The following is a 17,143-nucleotide window of genomic DNA, read 5'->3' as shown; positions in this document are numbered from 1 at the left end:
ATCTGTGTGACTTGGGCCCAAGGGATCCTTCCACTCAGCTTCTCAAGTAACAGACTACAGACAGGTGCTACCATACGTGGTAACTTTTCAGATTTTTAAGAAGCATTTTTGCCTTCCCCAGCATGAGCTTTCGGACAAGCATGCAAATCACTAGAAGAAAAACTGTCAGCTCATAAAGTGCTTTAGCAGCCTGCCATGCTCTCAGATGGTAAATAAAGAAGAAGTCCTTGTCTTTTTCCATTTTCCTGCTGAAACAGTTAACAGTTCTAGGTGAAGGGGACTACAAGCTATTTGGGAGGCAGAGCCATTTTGTATGGACAGATGCCATCCTAAAGATAATGCCGATCAGTTAGAGCTTAAAATTGACACATCATAGGTTCCAACCCTTAATGTACAGTGAAATAAAAATAGTAAAAATGTAGGTGCACCGAACCTTTGCAGAGTTACCATTTTTATGATTTTGACAAGTTCACATTCTGGTTTTACCCTCACACTATTCCAGGCTTAAGTATTTAATATTTAACAATCTGTATTTTATAAATAGTAGATGTGCCTGTCTTCACAATGGAGGGTCAGTAGCAGGTTCGATTGTTGACAAGAGTGCTCATGTGTCAGGTGCCAGTGGCTCACACCTGTAATCCTAGCTACTCAGGAGGCACAGATCAGGAGGATCACAGATCAAAGCCATCTTGGGCAAGTAGTTCACAAGACCCTATCTCAAAAAACCCATCACAAAAACAGGGCGGGTGGAGTGGCTCAAGATCAAGGTCCTGAGTTCAAGATCCAGCACTGGAAAAATAAAGAGTGATCACAGTTGTCTCACCTGCTTAACTTATGTTACTGTTAATTTCCCCTTGTGGCTGAGAGTCCAGGGAGGGGTTTGGGTCATTCTGGAGAAGAAAGAGCTGGAAGGAGTCAATTGGAACTGAGCACCAGGGTGCTTGGGTAACTCTACAAGCATCTCAGAAGTTTTATTCTCACACACATGCACATGCTAAGCTGAGAGGAATCACCTGCCCATCCCCGCCAGGGAGCTGCAAGTCTCCCTCCCACAAATATAGTGCCAAAGCCTACTATGTGCAAAGAAGACCCTGTGGGATGGGATGGTTCTCTGTGAAGGGATTTGGCCGAGGTCATAGGGCTAATTGTTGGCAGAGTGGATGAAATTCAATTCAATCCAATTCAATTCAACTCAACTCAATTCAGTTCACCTCAACTCAGCTCAACTCAACTCAATTCAATTCAACTCAATTCAATAAATGGTTGGACAGCAGTAAGAAACAGAACCCTGGCTGTCTAGAAGTTTAGAGCATATGAGTCCCTGCTGGAAATTCTTACAAATGAACATCTACTCCATTTACAATAAAATCTGAGCTCCTCTCAAGGGCCAGCATTTCCCCATGAGTTCCTTCTTCTCTCTTTGTGGTCACATCAGCTCCTCAACCTAAGGTCATTGCCTCATCAGGGACATAAATGGAAACCTCTGAAATTGGAAGCCAAAATAAACCCTTCCCCTTTGGAGTTGATTTTCTTGGGTATTTTGTCACAGAGACAGAGAGCTGATATCAACCACTGTAACCATTTGTAGGTGCGCAGTTCTGTGGCCCTTGGTGCATTCTCACTGCTGTGCCACTGTCACCACTGTCCATCTCCAGAAGAGGAAGCTAGTTCTGGGACACTCCAACACTGAGGTCCACAGTGGAGCCGGGGACAAGTTGGCCTAGAGTTAGTGTTACCAGATCTCCCTCTTTTCGAGGGACAGTTCAGATTGTGCCTATTGTTCTGGAATAATTAATAATGGCTCTTTTCACTCTGAAAAGCATTCTAGTTTGGAACTATATGGTTTGGATAATATGGTCAGGCTGGTTCCTATGCCTGATATGCTCTTCCCCCATATAGTCCTGTAATGCTAGGTAAAACAGCATCAAGGCCTCCTCCATCTTGTTCTCCTGCTTTGTTGACTTGGAGTGTATCTCACCAGGGAACCCAACCTATGCCTTTGTTCTGTCTTCTTCACTAGAATGTGAGCACCCCTCATGACAGGACCTGCCTCTGTCCTTCATCTCTACAGGCCCAGAGCCAAAGTCAGTGCTTGGGCTGGTGTAGAAATGTACACGTCTGTGGGTTGATGAGTGAATACAGAGGGAGGCAGCTGAACTGAAGGCTGGCACAGTGCTGAGGGATGCTGGGCCCAACCCAGCCTTCAAGGCCCACCTTGGCCATCTCTCTCTGTTTTCCTTGGAATTTGGTATAGGTATTTCTTGGATTACTCAGGGTGTCAATGTGTGGTTACCCTTGGTTTCTCTGCTTTGGAGGGCAGCTGGGGATTCCTTCTCTGAGCCTCATCACCAGCACATCCTTAGAGGATGTTGTGAAGGAAGGAGGACAGCTGAGGGAGCAGAGATGGGCATTAAGAACTTGGATAGCATTTCTCCTTCTCAATCATGAGCTCCCTTGGGTGGCTGCAGTCTTGGGCCACCCAGTGTTATTTATTAGTCTGATATCTACTCTTTACCAAGAGTTAATGTGTATAAGGGCTGCATTTTTCCCTTGCTTTCAGAACCCAGAACAAAAGCAGACTAGTTCTATGAGTTTGGCATAGCTGCTTAAATAAGCTTTGTGAACAGAAACAAGTAACATAGAAAAAAATATAAGCAAATAAGATGTATGTATGTGTTTAAGTCTCCATGTTAAGTCACCAGAACTTGCTTTCATATTTCCTACGACCTCAGTCAAGTATACTGCAACTTAAAATGAAAATGAGTTGCCAGGCATGGTGGTTCATGTCTGTAATCCCAGCTATTTGGGAAGCAGAGGTAAGAGGATCAAGATCCAAGGCTAACTTGAGCAAAAGAAATCAAGATCTTATCTGAAAAGTAATCTAAGAGCGAAAAGGGCTGGTGGAGTGGCTCAAGTGGTAGGGTGCCTGCCTAGCAAGCACAGGGCCCTGAGTTCAAACCCCAGTACCCCAAAGAGAAAAAAAGAAAAGAAAATGAATGGAGAGACACAAAGAGAGGTGCAACCGTTGTAGAGGATAAAGAGAAAATGGCAATGGGGATTATATACTTATTTTTTTTGTCTGTTTTTTTTTTTGAGACAGGGTCTTGCTGTGTTGCCCAGGCTGGCCTCAAACTCATGATCCTCCTTCCTTAGCCTCTCAAGTAGCAGGGATTACAGGCACGTGCCACTTCACCTTGCTCACAAACAATTTTAGATGGGGAAAACAAAGCTCCCAGAAGCTGTGTGAGTTGCCCATTTGCCCCCATCTGACATCGGCAGAGGAATCCAGGCCCAGGTAGTTGTCTAGTGTCTTTCCTTGAATGCTCCCTAATGACAAAGTCAAGTTGGAAACCGCAGCGAAGGAAGTTGAGGAGTTTCTGCTGATTCCATGGTACCAACTGCCAAAAAGGAGTTTAGAGACAAGCTCCCTTGCCTCCTCTCTCCGATTTCCTTTCCCCTGTTGTGCAATTTACTGCTGACTGGGATGGTCTGGAGAATTAGGCTCAGCTGTGGAGTAATCCTGCTGTCATGAACATGGCATGAGGATCCCAGCTCTTGTTCGCTAGCCCTCTGTAGCATTTAATTGTGTTTCTGTGGAGGCCTGGTTGCGGGGAGCCAAGTGCAGGGTCCTGGGGGCAAGTGGAAGGAGGCGCTGCTTCTTGAGGCTGTGCACGTGCAGGGTGAGTGCCTCTGCTGTACCTTGGCTTCCTGGCTTTTGCCCCTGAAGTCCTGGCTCTAGTCTTGGTGCCCACAAAGCTAGCCACTGGAGAGGGAGAATGTGGTAGATAGAGGCTCTGGGGTGTCACTGGTGGGGCAGAGTCTCATTGCTCTTATTTTATTATTTTTGGCATTACCGGGGTTTGAACTCAGCACCTCATGCTTGCTAGGCAGACACTGTACCACTTGAGCCACTCCATCAGCCCTTTTTTGTGTTGGATATTTTCAAGAAAGGATCTCAAGAACTATTTGCCCAGGCTGGCTTTGAACCACAATCCCCTGATCTCTGCCTCATGAGTAGCTAGGATTATAGGTGTGAGCCAACAGCACCCGGCTGAGTCATTGCTCTTTAGACCTGAGGCCCTCTTCTCTGCCCTGTGCCATCTGGGGTTTATCCCCAGATGAGAGATCTCTGAGGCAGGCATTGTCATCCCCTGTCCAGGGCCTGTCACTGCAGCTCCAGAGAAAGTGGGTAGAACTTGAGGGAACTCTCTCTCCCTGCCCTTGACATGGACTCCACACTCACCCGGGCAAGCACTTTCCCCTTCCCATGCAGGTCTCCAGCTCTGGACCGTGGAAAGCCAAAAGGGACCCGTCTCCTTGGGCCTGTGAGACAACCTGAAATGCTTGGTCAGGACTGACTCAGCGCTCACTGCTCATAGGAAATTCCTGGCCGTTGCTGCTTCCCTTCAATTTGTAGGAACATTCCAAGGAGTGGCAAGATGGCCACATTAGATGGATAGACCTCCAGCCCATGGGACTGGAGGAAGGCACTTTGCATTTGGTGATCGTGGTAGCATCTTATTAAGCATACAGCTGGATCATGGTAATGACTCAAAAACTTTTATTACAATAAGAAAGAGGGTTGGGTTTTTATGCATCTCAAGCTGTCAGGTGGGCTGGCTTTGAGAAGGGTTTCCTCCACATCCTATTTAGAAAGAAGCATCATGGGTACTTTAAAAGATGTCACGCCAAAAGAACAGTTGGTTTTTATCTCAGACACACAAACATTGAAAGAGCCAGCTTCGTATTTGACTAGGGTTTAAAAAACCAAAAACACTTGGCGTCTTTGCCAAGGTTTTCCTCTACAGAGCAACTTTGTATGAGAGGAAATGAGCTTCAGTATTGCCATGGAGCCATCAGAGGCTGTGTAAGTCAGCTGGTTTGGGATGCTGGCCAGAGCAAGTGCACGTTTGATGCCGGCCATGGCACACTCCCTGCTTGTGCATGTGCATGTGAAATAAACAAGACCAATTTTGTCACCTCTACCTCTATTATCAAGAGTGAAAATTAGAACTACACAGTGCGGAGATCTAGTTTATGAAGGAGTCACTGAGGTGAGGCGAGGTGCCTCACGCCTGTATTCCTGGCTACACCAAATCTATGAGAGGGTGTGGTGGTGTGCACAACTGTGTCATCCCCACTATGGAGGAGGCTGAGATCGGGAGGGTTGTGGCTCCAGTTCTTGAGATCCGATCTCAACAGAAAGAAGCTGGTTGTGATGGCGTGCACCTGTCATCCTGGCTATGTGGGAAGTATAAATAGAAGGAATGAGGTCCTGGCCAGCCCCAGGTGTAAAGCCAAAGACTATCTCTAAAATAACCAATGCAAAAAAGGGCCAGCGAGTGGCCCAAGTGGTAGAGCTCCTCTCTAGCAAGTGTGGGGTCCTGAGTTCAAACCCTAGAACCAAAAAAAAAAAGCCCATGATAAAGACAGCATATTTATAACTTCTAAGTATATTTCCTTTAAGTAGTGCATTTTCTGGAGCATTCTACACAAGTTATTTTCCACTGGGCTGTTTATGTTAATCACCTTCAGGATTCCCCTGCATGAAGAATTTTCAAAGGACTTTGAAAGTCTTTGTTGGAACTGACAGGTTTCTTGTCTTTTTCACCTTCACAGGTTTTGATCCAGTGTGCAACATGGCCAATTTTTTAAATTAAGGAAGCTCTAGACAAGGTGTCGAGAAGCTCCCTTCCCATCCCACCATGCAGCTGTCTAGTGTTCATCTCTCAGTGGTAAAGATTGGAAGGGAACCTGAGAACCAGGTCCGGTGACTCTCAGCTCTAATGAAGCATATGGCAGTGCCATCTGCAGAGCGGGGACCACTGATGGCCCCCTGTCCAGGTGTTTTTCCTTCTTTAGGGCTCAAGCAAGACCCCAGAATCTGCATGTCTAACAAGTTCCAGGAGACAAGCCTGTGGCATCTCCTGCTAAAGAGTGTGCAGTACTCACTTAGGGAAGCCTATGATTTCTCAACCTTCTGAAGGTAGGCAGGTATTTATAGAACTGCTCATATTTGACAACAACCAAAAAAACCCAAGAAAAAGAAGAAACCAACCCTAAAACGAGCCCCCGATTCTCCCCTCGGGCACCTAAGCCACCTTGATGTGAACGCTGCTAACTGAGGATGGAGAGGGCCATGTTTTGGGTGCATTTTAGTCTCTAATAGAAGTCACTGGCCGCCCAATCATTACCATTCACAGATGTGTCAGTCAGTGTTCAGTCTCTGTGACAAAATGCCTGAGGAAACCAATGTACAGGAGGAAAGGTTTATTTTTTCTCAGAAGTTTCACTCCAGTCTGCTGGCTCCATTGCTTTTAGGACATGGTAACACCAAACATCATGGCAGTGAACGTGTGGAAGAGCAAAGCTGTTCCCCTCTTGGTGGCCAGGAAGCAGGGGAGGGGGGAGAGAGAGTGGCAGAGGGGCCAGGGACAAGACTCAGCTTCCAGAACAGCCCCAGTGACCCACTTCCTCAGGAGGCCCACCTCTGTTGTGTCCACCCCTCCTAATAATGCCATCAGGTGGCAACCTAGCCTTTAGCATGTGGCCTTCAGGGGCTTTTCAGAGCCAAACCCTGACACCAGGTGTATCCTTGATCTACCAACAGCTGGATAAATAAGAAGTAAACTCTTGATTGTGAGCCTGTGACATAGGAGAGAAATTCCAAGTTCGTGTTTTTCTGAGCACAGGCAGAAGAAGTGTTTTTTGAGTCAGCTTTCCTAAGAGGGAGCTGCACCAGGGGACCAGGCAGCCACTGGGTTTAGTCTTCCCCTGCAAACATGCCTTCCTGGCTTTTTTTTTTTTTTTGGTGGGATTGGAGTTTGAACTCAGGGCTTTGCACTTGCAAAACAGGCTCTCTACTACTTGAGTCACACTTTCAGTCCATTTTGTTCTGGTTATTTTGGAGATGGGGTATCGTGAGCTATTTGCCTGGGTTGCAGTCTTCTGATCTCATCTTCTCAAGTAGCTAGGATTACAGGCATGAGCCACTGGTGCCTGGTTGCTTCCCTATCTTGGAGTTGGTCTTGGTTCCTCTCTCTCTCTCTCTCTCTTGCACTCCACATCCATGTACTGACAATTTCTGGCTGTTCTGCATTCACAATTGATCCACTACCCCACTGATCCCACTCTGGGGCACCCCAGTGGCACTGCCTGCCTGGATTCTACACTTGTTCCATAACTGGCCTTTTCCCCTTTTCCTTCAGTCACCTCACCTCTCCCTGAAACTGTCCATGCTCTACACTGTGGCCCAATTGGAGATTTCAGATCTATGTCAGATCACATCAGTATGACCCCTCTGATGAACAACCCCTCCCCATCCATTGCCTGGGCTGACTTTGAACCATGATCCTCCTGATCTCTGCCTCCCTGGTAGCTAGGATTACAGGCGTGAGCCACCATTGCCTGGCTTTGGCATGTATGTTTTTAAACTTTACTATCTACCCCCCATCGTGAGAAGGTGAGAAAACCCAAGAGGGCAGGAGTTTCCATCTGGTTGTACCCCAGGGCCTGTCCTCTGGTAGGTGCCTGGAGGTTCAGATATAAGACTTGGCCCAGAGTGCTGGAATCTCTATTTTTATCAAGGGCTGTAGGTCACTTTAATGATTGAGCAAATTTAGGAGATCCTGCACAAACTATATTGTTTCTTTACTATAAGATCCCCCCCAAAAGAGTTCTCCCAATCACTAAATTCCTAGAGTCTCCCCAAGAAAGACAGAAATCAAGCCAGCATATGTGATCTCATTTGTAAGAAGGGGCAAAAGCTTTGATTCTGAAACATAAAACAAACACCTAATTAAAACCTCTTTCCATTCAGCCTATAAACAGAACCATGTGCCTGCCTGCCGTCCTTGAAAACAAAGCCAGGCATGGTGGCTTGTGACTGCAATCCCAGCACTTGGGATGCTGAGACAGGATGGAAATGTCCAGGCCAGTTTGAGCTACACAGTGAGACTCTGTCTCATCAGCAACACAAAAGGAAAACCCTTGCTTTGCCTCTGTCCTCCACACCTTTCTCATCCCATCACTTTTGTGGTTTCTACACCAGGGCTTCACTTCCTTCCTTCCCAGTGGTTCCTCGGCCCCCTGAGGTTCAGCTCCTGCCCTTTTATTTCCACAGAACCATTTACCAAAATCCCCAGTACCTCCCAGATTGCATTCACATCTGTTCTCTAACTTGATGTCTTAAAAATTGTGCTAAAATATACATAACGGAAAATTTACCTTTTTGATCACTTTTATGTGTACTGGTTTGGTGCCATTGATTACACTGAAGTTCAAATGTCACTGCCTTCTACCCCCAAAGCCTCTTCCTCTTCCCAAATTGAAACTCTTCTCCCTGCCCCCTAAGCCCTTAGTACCCACCACTCTTTCTTTCTTGTGACTCCTTCAAGTACCTCATGTCAGTGGGATCATACACTCACTAGTTGTCCTTTGTGACTGGCTCCTGTCACAACTTTCACCCCTGCTGGGACACGTCAGAATTTCGTTCCTTCCCACGTGGAATGTAATACATGTGTGTGTAGACCACATTTTCTCTATCCCTTTGTCCATTCATGGGCACTGTTTGATTCCACCTTTTGGTGACTGTGAACGAGACCCTGTTTTCAATGCCTTGGGGTGATACCCAGAAGTGGAATTGAGGGTTCATGTGGCTTCTCTGTTAAATTGTCAAAAGAATGGTCCAGACTGTCATCTGCTGTCCACAGCAGCACTGTTGTCCTTTCTCACCAGCAATGCTCAGATCCTCTGTATCCTTTCCAGCACTCATTGTTTAGTTGTACTTCTTTTCTTTTTTTTTTTTTGGTGGTTACTGGGGTTTGAACTCAGAGCCTTACACTTGCAAGACAGGCGCTCTACCGCTTGAGCTACTCCACCAGCCCTGCAGTTACTTTCTTTTTGATAATAGTCATCCTTGTGGGTATGAAGTGGCTGTAAGTTAAATTTTCTGAGGTGATAATTCTATGAACACTCCTTCTCTAAACTCTTCTTTCCAGCCGGGCGCTGTAATCCTAGCTACTCAAGGAGTGTCGTGCTTTGAAGCCAGCCTGGACAAATAGTTTGAGAGACCCTATCTTGAAAATATCTAACACAAAAAGGGATGGTGGAGTGGCTCAAGGTGATGACCCTTAGTTCAAACCCCAGTAGTGAAAAGAAAAGAAAAGAAAAACCACGCTCTTCTTTCAGCCACACACAGTGATGCATACCTGTAATGCCTGCTACTTGAGAGACAGAGGTAGGAAGACCACAGTCCACTGGCCTGGGCAAAAATGTCTATGTTTTTCAGACTCTATTTGCAAAACAAACTAAAAAGGACTGAAAAAAGGGGTGTACGTATCTCAAGTGGTGGAGGGCTTGCTTGAGTTTAACCCCCAGTACTCTGACCCCTCCTACCTCCCAGAATTGCTTTCCTCGACCTTCCCCAGCTTTTCTTTTCTACTTTGATTTTGTTTGTCTTTTCTTTTCAGTCTCTAGCCACCTCATCAGCATTTGCGGTACCCAGAGCTGTATCTGAGCTGTGGCTCCGGGGCCACTCTGCTGCAGACTGCAGACACCATCTACTGAAGCTTCATCGAGAGGTGACTTCACCTTCCACCCGAATCGGTGGGGATTCTCAAGTCTGGATCCCCTACCCAGACCCTTTTCCTGAGCTCTGTTCCAACCAGCCACTATACACAGAAGTTAAGAATACCTGACAAAGCCTGACACAGAGAAGCACTCCTGTCTCTTGCCATGTGATGTCCTGCGCCCCCGTGGGTCTGCCAGCAAGAGGGCCAGCATGACCTACAAACCCTCAACCTTGTACCTCCAAAACCATGAGCCAAAATAGCCCTCTTTTCCTTATCATGCATTCTGCCTAAGGTGTTTCATTATAGTAACGAAAAGCTGACCAATATGGTGTCTTAAAATGTACAAATAGGACCTGGGGATGTAGCTCAAGGGAAGATCACTCGGGTAGCATGTGGAAGGCCTCGCGTCCCATCCCCACACCACACAAACATACAAAAAAATCCCTATGAAGCCGGGTGCTGGTGGCCAATGCCTGTAATCCTAGCTACTCAGGAGGCAGAGATCAGGAGGATCGAGGTTCAAGGCCAGCCCAGGCAAGTAGTTTGCGAGACCCTATCTTGAAAATATGCATCACAAAAAAGGACGGGTGGAGTGGCTCAAGGTGCAGACTGCAAAAAAACCAACCCTATGAATAACTTCAACATAAATTACATATCGCCTAATATATAACATAGATTATTAAAAAAAGAGCTAATATTGTGTCAGGTATCGGGGGATGAGTGATTTATAAGTGTTTTGTCATTGATCCTTTTTTCTCTTTCTTTGAGACAGGGTCTAGATATGTAGCTCAAGCTGGTCTTGAACTTGTGATCCTCCTACCTCATCCTCCAGATGTTGGAATTACAGGAATGCACCACCATGCCCAGCTGTGACCTACCCATCATTCAACACTCTCACCAATCCTATCAGGTAGCTTCTATGTTTAGTCCCATATTGCTGTTGAGGAAACTGAGCGTTTTGGGAAGTACCTTGCTCAAGGTCACACAGTTCTGAACCAGCCTCACCAAATCTACTGTGCAGCTAAGTCTGTGCCAGGCCCCTTGGTACCCTTGGCTCCTCACCCCGAGCTTCTTACTGAGTTGTAATCTCGTTTACTTCTCTATCACTGGAATATACTGCATGAGGCTGGGGAAACTTTATTTTTAATTTTTATTTCCTTCTGTATCAGGTCTTAGCATAGTGCTTACTGTTAGCACCTGCATCCAATTTGTGTAGGTGAATGAGCCAGTAGACAGCACACCGTTATTCATCCATGATCACGCAGTACCCAAGTTTACGATATGTGTGTGCATCACAGAAATTATACAAATTAATATGAGTCTTTTGTCTTCGAGCTCAGTTCTCATGATTAAGTGTCATTTGTCAGGAGACTCTCAGAGGATGTGTGACCTGATGCTCCCCTCTCCCCTCTAGGTAGGTAGAAATGGTAGGGAAGCAATTCTTGTTTTTCTTTTTCTTCTTCTTCTTTTTTCTTTCTTCTTCTTTTCTTCTTCTCCTCCTCCCCCTTCCCCTCCCCTTCTCCTTCTTCTTTCTCCTCCTTCTTTCTACTACTTTTTTTTCCTCAATACTGGGGTACTCAGAGCTTCACACTTGCTAGGCAGGTACTCTAACACTTGAGCCACTCTGCCAACCCTTTTTTGTGTTGGGTTTTTTGATAGGGTCTCCAGAACGATTTGCCCAGGCTGGCTTCAAACCACGATCCTCCTGATCTCTGCTTCCTGAGTAGCTAGGACCACAACCTGCCAACACCTTGATCTTGGACTTCCAGCCTTCAGGACTGTGAGAAAATGAATGTCTGTTTAAATCTCTAGCCTGTGGTATTTTGTATGGCAGCCAGAGTGAACTGATATAGTCTCCATCCATGCATCCATGAATCCCCTGCCCCCTCAGCATCCTGCTTCCTTTGGATGGAGCTGGACTAGGCATCCATCCACCCACCATCCATCCATCCGTCCACCCATCCATCCATCCATCCACCCACCATCCATCCATCCATCCATCTGTCCACCCATCCATCCATCGTCCACCCATCCTTCCATCCACCCGTCCATCCATCCACCTGTCCACCGGGGCCTGGCGGGAGGCACGCACCCTTCCCCCGCGGCAGGCAGCGACACCCAGACTCTGGGCCGGATGATGCACTCCAGAGCGCGGCTCCCCAGAGCATCTCAGAGCCCAAGGCCTCCCGGGACCGCTCCCTGCCACTTGGCAGGTTATGGGACTGCGGAGATTCCAGCGTGTCCGCCCCTGCCACCGTGACCCTACGCGCTGGCAGCGGCTTCCCCGGGAACTTCCTTCAGCCCTAGGATCACTCCATGAGGTGGGGGGGCGGAGGGCGGCCACGTCCTGAGGTGACTCGCGGGGTGTCAGAGCGCAGGGCCCCAACCCCCCCTCCCCGACCCCTGGGGTCGGACTGAGCTGGAGGAGTGGGGGGTGCGCAGGGCTGGTGCACAGCTGCATAGGCAGCATCAGCGGCAGCAGCGGGACTCGGCCCGCCAGACATCCTGGGCATCTGCGGCGCCAGGAGGGGCGCGGCGACTGGAGCCCTGGCCTGGGAGAGGGCCGGTGAGGTGGGAGGGAGGTGCGCGGTGACTCGCGGGGTAGCGGAGCAAGGCGCCCCACACCCCCGGGGGCGGGCTGGGCTGGGGGAGCAGGGGGCGCGCGGGTCGGGGCGGGTGCGCGGCGGCAGCAGTAGGAGGCGTGCGCTCGGGGTCCTGGTCGCCAGAAGGAGGAGGAGGATGTGGCGCGCAAAAGGGAAGTGGGTGCCGGATACAAGCTGGGAGGTAAGAGCCAGAGCGCAAGGGCCGGGAGGGGCGGCGCGGCAGACAGCGGGACTAGGCCCCGCTGTTCATCCCGGGCATCAGGGGCGCGGCTGGCGGGCGCCCCGGCCGGGGGAGGGCCGGTGAGGTGTGGGGGCGGAGTGCGGCCGCGTCCTTAGGGTGACTCGAGGGGTGGCGGAGCGCGACGCCCCCCACCCCCGGGGGCGGGCTGGGCTGGGGAAGCGGAGGGCGCGCGGGGCGGGGCGGGTGCGCGGCGGTGGTGGCAGCAGTAGGAGGCGTGCACTCGGGGTCCAGGTCGCGAGGAGGAGGATGTGGTGCGCAAAGGGGAAGTGGCTGCCGAAAATAGCCCGGAGGTATGAGCAGGAGGGCGAGGGCCGGGAGGGGCGGCGCGGCAGATGGCGGGACTTGGCCCAGCTGGACATCCTGGGCATTGGCTTGTATCTGATTAGATACAAGCACGTGAGATGATTTGATCCTTTAAACTGGGCTTAAAAAGACTCATCTGCTCCTATTTATGAAAAAGAGAGAAAGAAATCATTCTCCCAAAAGTATTTGATAAACTTGAGTTTATTGGACTCATGACAGCTGATTTGTTATTATGCAAAATTCAAAATGAGTTGATTCTGGTTGCTATTGTGCTCTACCAAATAGTTTGTTTATAGTTCATTTAAATGTCATGTTATATTACATTTCAAACAATTTCCTGTCAGCTATACTTTACAAGGTGTCATTTAAGTCTCTGACTTGTGTCTTAAAATGTCGAAGCAACAATTAAACTATCCCATTATGCTTTCATGAGTGGAAAATAGTGTTTTATAAATTTTGAGAATTGCATTACTCACTTGTAAACATCAACATCAACCAAGATGCAAATTGTATATTTTACTTTGTTGAATTACAAAAAGGATATTAAGTTACATTGATAGGCATAACCTAGCTTGTCTCTGCTTGTTTTTCCAAGAACACAGATGAACTCATTTAAATGTAGCAGTACCAAGGAATCATCAGCCAGAGAGAAAACCATGGCAGAGAAAGTTTTCCCTCACAGATAAATGAATCACTGTGTCTTTTAAATAGATTTTTCTCTGATGTTGAATGAGACATTATTTTCTTTGCATCAATAGAGTAGAAGTAGTTATATTTTTGTTTTTGTTTTATACTTGCGTTTCTATTAAGTCAAACTTCTTTTCTTACTGTCATGGTCTGATACTGTGCCGAGTAAAAAGCAAATTTAGTTTGTTATAATGTATTTAATTTTACAAGAGTCAGAAGAGAGTATGCTTTTTTTATTTATTACTACTGGAAGCATTACAAATATTGTGCTAAGTGTTTTGCACGTACTATTTTATTTATCAGCGAATAACCTGAAATAGGTACTATTAATTTATTTATAGTCTACAGTATTCATTTAATAGTCACAACTAAAACTTATTAGTCTGATGTTCCACAATGAGAACGTAAAGAAGCTGGCTCTAGCATGTGTTCTAACTTTCATATGCTAATCGATTAGGATACATTCTTTCACTCAAGGGGAAAAATGGGCACACGCATACACACACAAATAGAAAGATAAGCTCTGCTTTATTTTATCCATGGATTTTTAAAGTATTTATTTTCATTATTTCTATACTGGGAGTGCATTGTGATATTTGCCAAATTTCTTACAATAAATTGTAGTTGAATTCACCCCCTCCATCACTCTCCTTTATCCTCCTCCCTCCATTCATAAAAGAAAATACATAGTAGAGAAGAAATTCATTCAGCTGATGATAGAAGTAACAAGATAGAAGTTGAAACCATAAATGTAAAATCTGTATGAATTTTAATTTTAGCTGTTGTTTATTTTCTGGAACCTCAAGTACCTATGATAAAATATGAGCACACATTACTTTGCTAAACTGCATCATATACAATTTATTTGTATGCCACTTAAAACTTTATTTCTCCTATTTTTCCCTCCCCCTCTTAATAAAAATAATTTACAAAACTGAAAGTACAGCCTCTAAAGTATGGGGGCTTAGAGACCCTCATACTGATAAGTGACATTTCCATAAAATGAGAGCTACCTATGTAGTGAACATATGAAATTCAAAATGAATTGATTCTGGTTGCTATTGTGCTCCACCAAAATCATAGCTACTGTTTAAAGGTAGTTTAAATGTCATTTTACATGACGTTGCAAATAACAAATCAGCTGTCAGGAGTCCAATAAATTCCTTAATTTTGTCAAATACTTTCTGGAGAATGTCTTCTTTCTTGTTCATAAATAAGAGCAGATGAGTCTTTTTAAGCCCTGTTTCAAAGGATCAAATCATCTAGTGTCCTTGTTTTTAATCAGATGTCTTAAGCAATAAGAAGAGACAGAGATCTTTATCTTAATATGAAGGCTCATATCAAGGCATGAGCTCATCAGGCTTATATCATTATCAAAATTAAACCCCTTTGTACTATTAAATGTATGCTAACAAAAAAGGATCTTCCTAGAAAAAAACATTCTAATGTATATTTTCCACTTATGTTTATGAAAGGGGTTATTTTCAGATGTAATTATATGCCTGAATGCAATTGGATGTAATAATCAACAGAGAATAACTTTGCCTGGACCTACAGCCAGTGTCCCCCCACTACAGAGTTCATTCATTAGCTGTAAGAAGAGACATTTGCCAGTATTTTAAAATAATATTCTACTTTCTGTCTCGGCTATGAAAATTAGTTGGAGTGATTTCAATGTTTATTCAGTTAGTACTTATTGATCCACATTATTTTTCTTTTTGTAAATTGTTTGAGTGTAATGTTCAATTGAGAAAACCCTATAGAAATCGGTGAAACCAGACTTGGGAGGCATCTTTATGGAGAGTGCATTTTCATCTGTGGCTTTCAATTTTGCATGGGCTGTAGAGGACCTTGATCCAGTTCTCCCAGTTTATCCTGCTTTGTCTGGGTTTTATCAGCAATTTTGTAACATTAGGGAAACAAGGTTAATTATTCGTGAGTTGCAAATTAACAGTCAAGATTTTTAACTACATTATTTATCCACATTACATTCATCGTCTTCTCAGACTTGATTGCTGATTGATCTGTCATCTATCCATCTCTATCTACCTATCTATCTCTATCTATCATCTATCTTGGCAACTATAATTTCAAAGGTGTCATTTAAACATCTGCCTGTGTCTTAAAATGTCTTTTGTATATTTGCCCTTGGTTTTCTGGAAGGGGATATTTTAATATGTAATTATATACCTGAATGCAATTTGATATAATAATCAACAGAGAATTCCTTTGCCAGGACCTATAACCAGTGTACCCCCACTACAGACTTCATTCATTAAATGTAAGAGGAGACATTTAACAGTATTTTAAAATAAATAGTATTCCATTTTCCATCTTGGCTACGGAAAATGAAAATTTAGCTGGAGTAATTCCAATGTTTATTCAGTGATTACATATTTATCTGCATTATTTTCCTGTTTTTAAATTGTTTAATTAAGTTTAACAATGTACTCTTCATCTTTGCTGAATTCATTAATTGTGGATTCCTTGAGTTTTTATAGAAAGAATCATGCCATATGCTGACAGAAGGGTTTATTTTCTTCATTTCTAAGTTGACTGACTTTTTAAAGAGTTTTCTTACCAATTACTCTGGTTAGAACTTTAAGTACAACATTGTGTAGTCTTGGTGATAGTGAGCATCCTTGTTTTGTTCTGATCACGGGAAAAGTTTCAGTATTTTACTGTAGAGTATTCTTAGCTGTGAGTAATCATGTTGGGGAAGTTTTCTTCCATTCCTCATTTTAAACTCTTTTTATAAAGCAAAGGTGTTGAATTTTTTCAAATGCATTTATCAATGTTTTCAAATGTGGTATATCAGCTTGGGTGATAATCCATTTTTTCCCTTCCTTTTCTATTAGTGTGTTACAATATATTGATTTTCTTTAGTTAAACCACCTCACATTCCTGGGATAAATCCCACTTGTTCATGCTGTAAGTACTTTTAATATATTGAACAATTTGATTTGCTAAAATTCAGTTAGTATTTTTATATCTGTATTAATAAGGAATATTGGTTAATTTTTTGTGCTGCTTTTTGCTTTGGTATCAGAATAAACTCTCACCTCATAAAATGAACTAATAAGCAATTTCATATTGTAGAGTTTTTGGAAGAATTTGTGAAAGATTGGTGTTAATACTTTTTAAAATGTTTAACTCAGAAGCAAAGTGACCTAGTCCTAAAGTTTTCTTTTTTGGGAGGTTTCTGATTACTGATGAATTTTTGTTGCTATGTACTTGTTATAGGTCTGTACAGACTATCTTTTTTTTATTTTGGTGAGATTGGGGCTTGAACTCAGGGCTTCAACTCAGGGCTTCATGCTTCTAAAGCAGGTAGTCTACCACTTGAGACATACCTCCAGTCCATTTTGCTCTGGTTATTTGCCCAAGTTTGCATTGAATCATAGTTCTCCTGATCTCAGTCTTCCTAGTAATTACAAGTACAAGCATGAGCCACCTGTGCCTGTCTATATTTTCTTATCCTAAAATTGTTTAAGTTTGTGAGATTCTAGAAATTTGTCCATTTCATATTGGCTATCCAGCCATTGGCATGCAGTTTTCATAGTTTCCCTCATAATCTTTGGTTCTGTAAAGTTGTATTCATTTCCCCAATTTTGTTTCTAATCTTATGTCCAACCACTTTTTCTTCTTAGGTAGTTGAGATAAAGATTTGTTAATTTTGTTGATCATTCTAAGCAACCAATATACTCTATTGAATGTGTATCCCGCCATTGATTTAT

General features: G+C 44.6%; 1 protein-coding gene across 9 annotated transcripts in view; it reads left to right on the top strand.

Annotated features, from left to right (window-relative positions):
* The first annotated feature begins 12,627 nt into the window (after nucleotides 1-12,627).
* LOC141415567 (uncharacterized) overlaps nucleotides 12,628-17,143 on the top strand; it is a 38,440-nt gene continuing 33,924 nt past the window's right edge. For all 9 annotated transcript variants that reach the window (XM_074052456.1, XM_074052451.1, XM_074052450.1 and 6 more), the window contains exon 1: nucleotides 12,628-12,706. The gene's annotated coding sequence lies outside the window, so the exon portion shown is untranslated. The remainder of the gene's footprint in view (nucleotides 12,707-17,143) is intronic.

This window comes from Castor canadensis, chromosome 13 (genome assembly GCF_047511655.1).
Source record: "Castor canadensis chromosome 13, mCasCan1.hap1v2, whole genome shotgun sequence".
In the NCBI taxonomy this organism is placed as follows: domain Eukaryota; kingdom Metazoa; phylum Chordata; class Mammalia; order Rodentia; family Castoridae; genus Castor; species Castor canadensis.
This window is presented reverse-complemented; position numbering and strand designations above follow the sequence as displayed.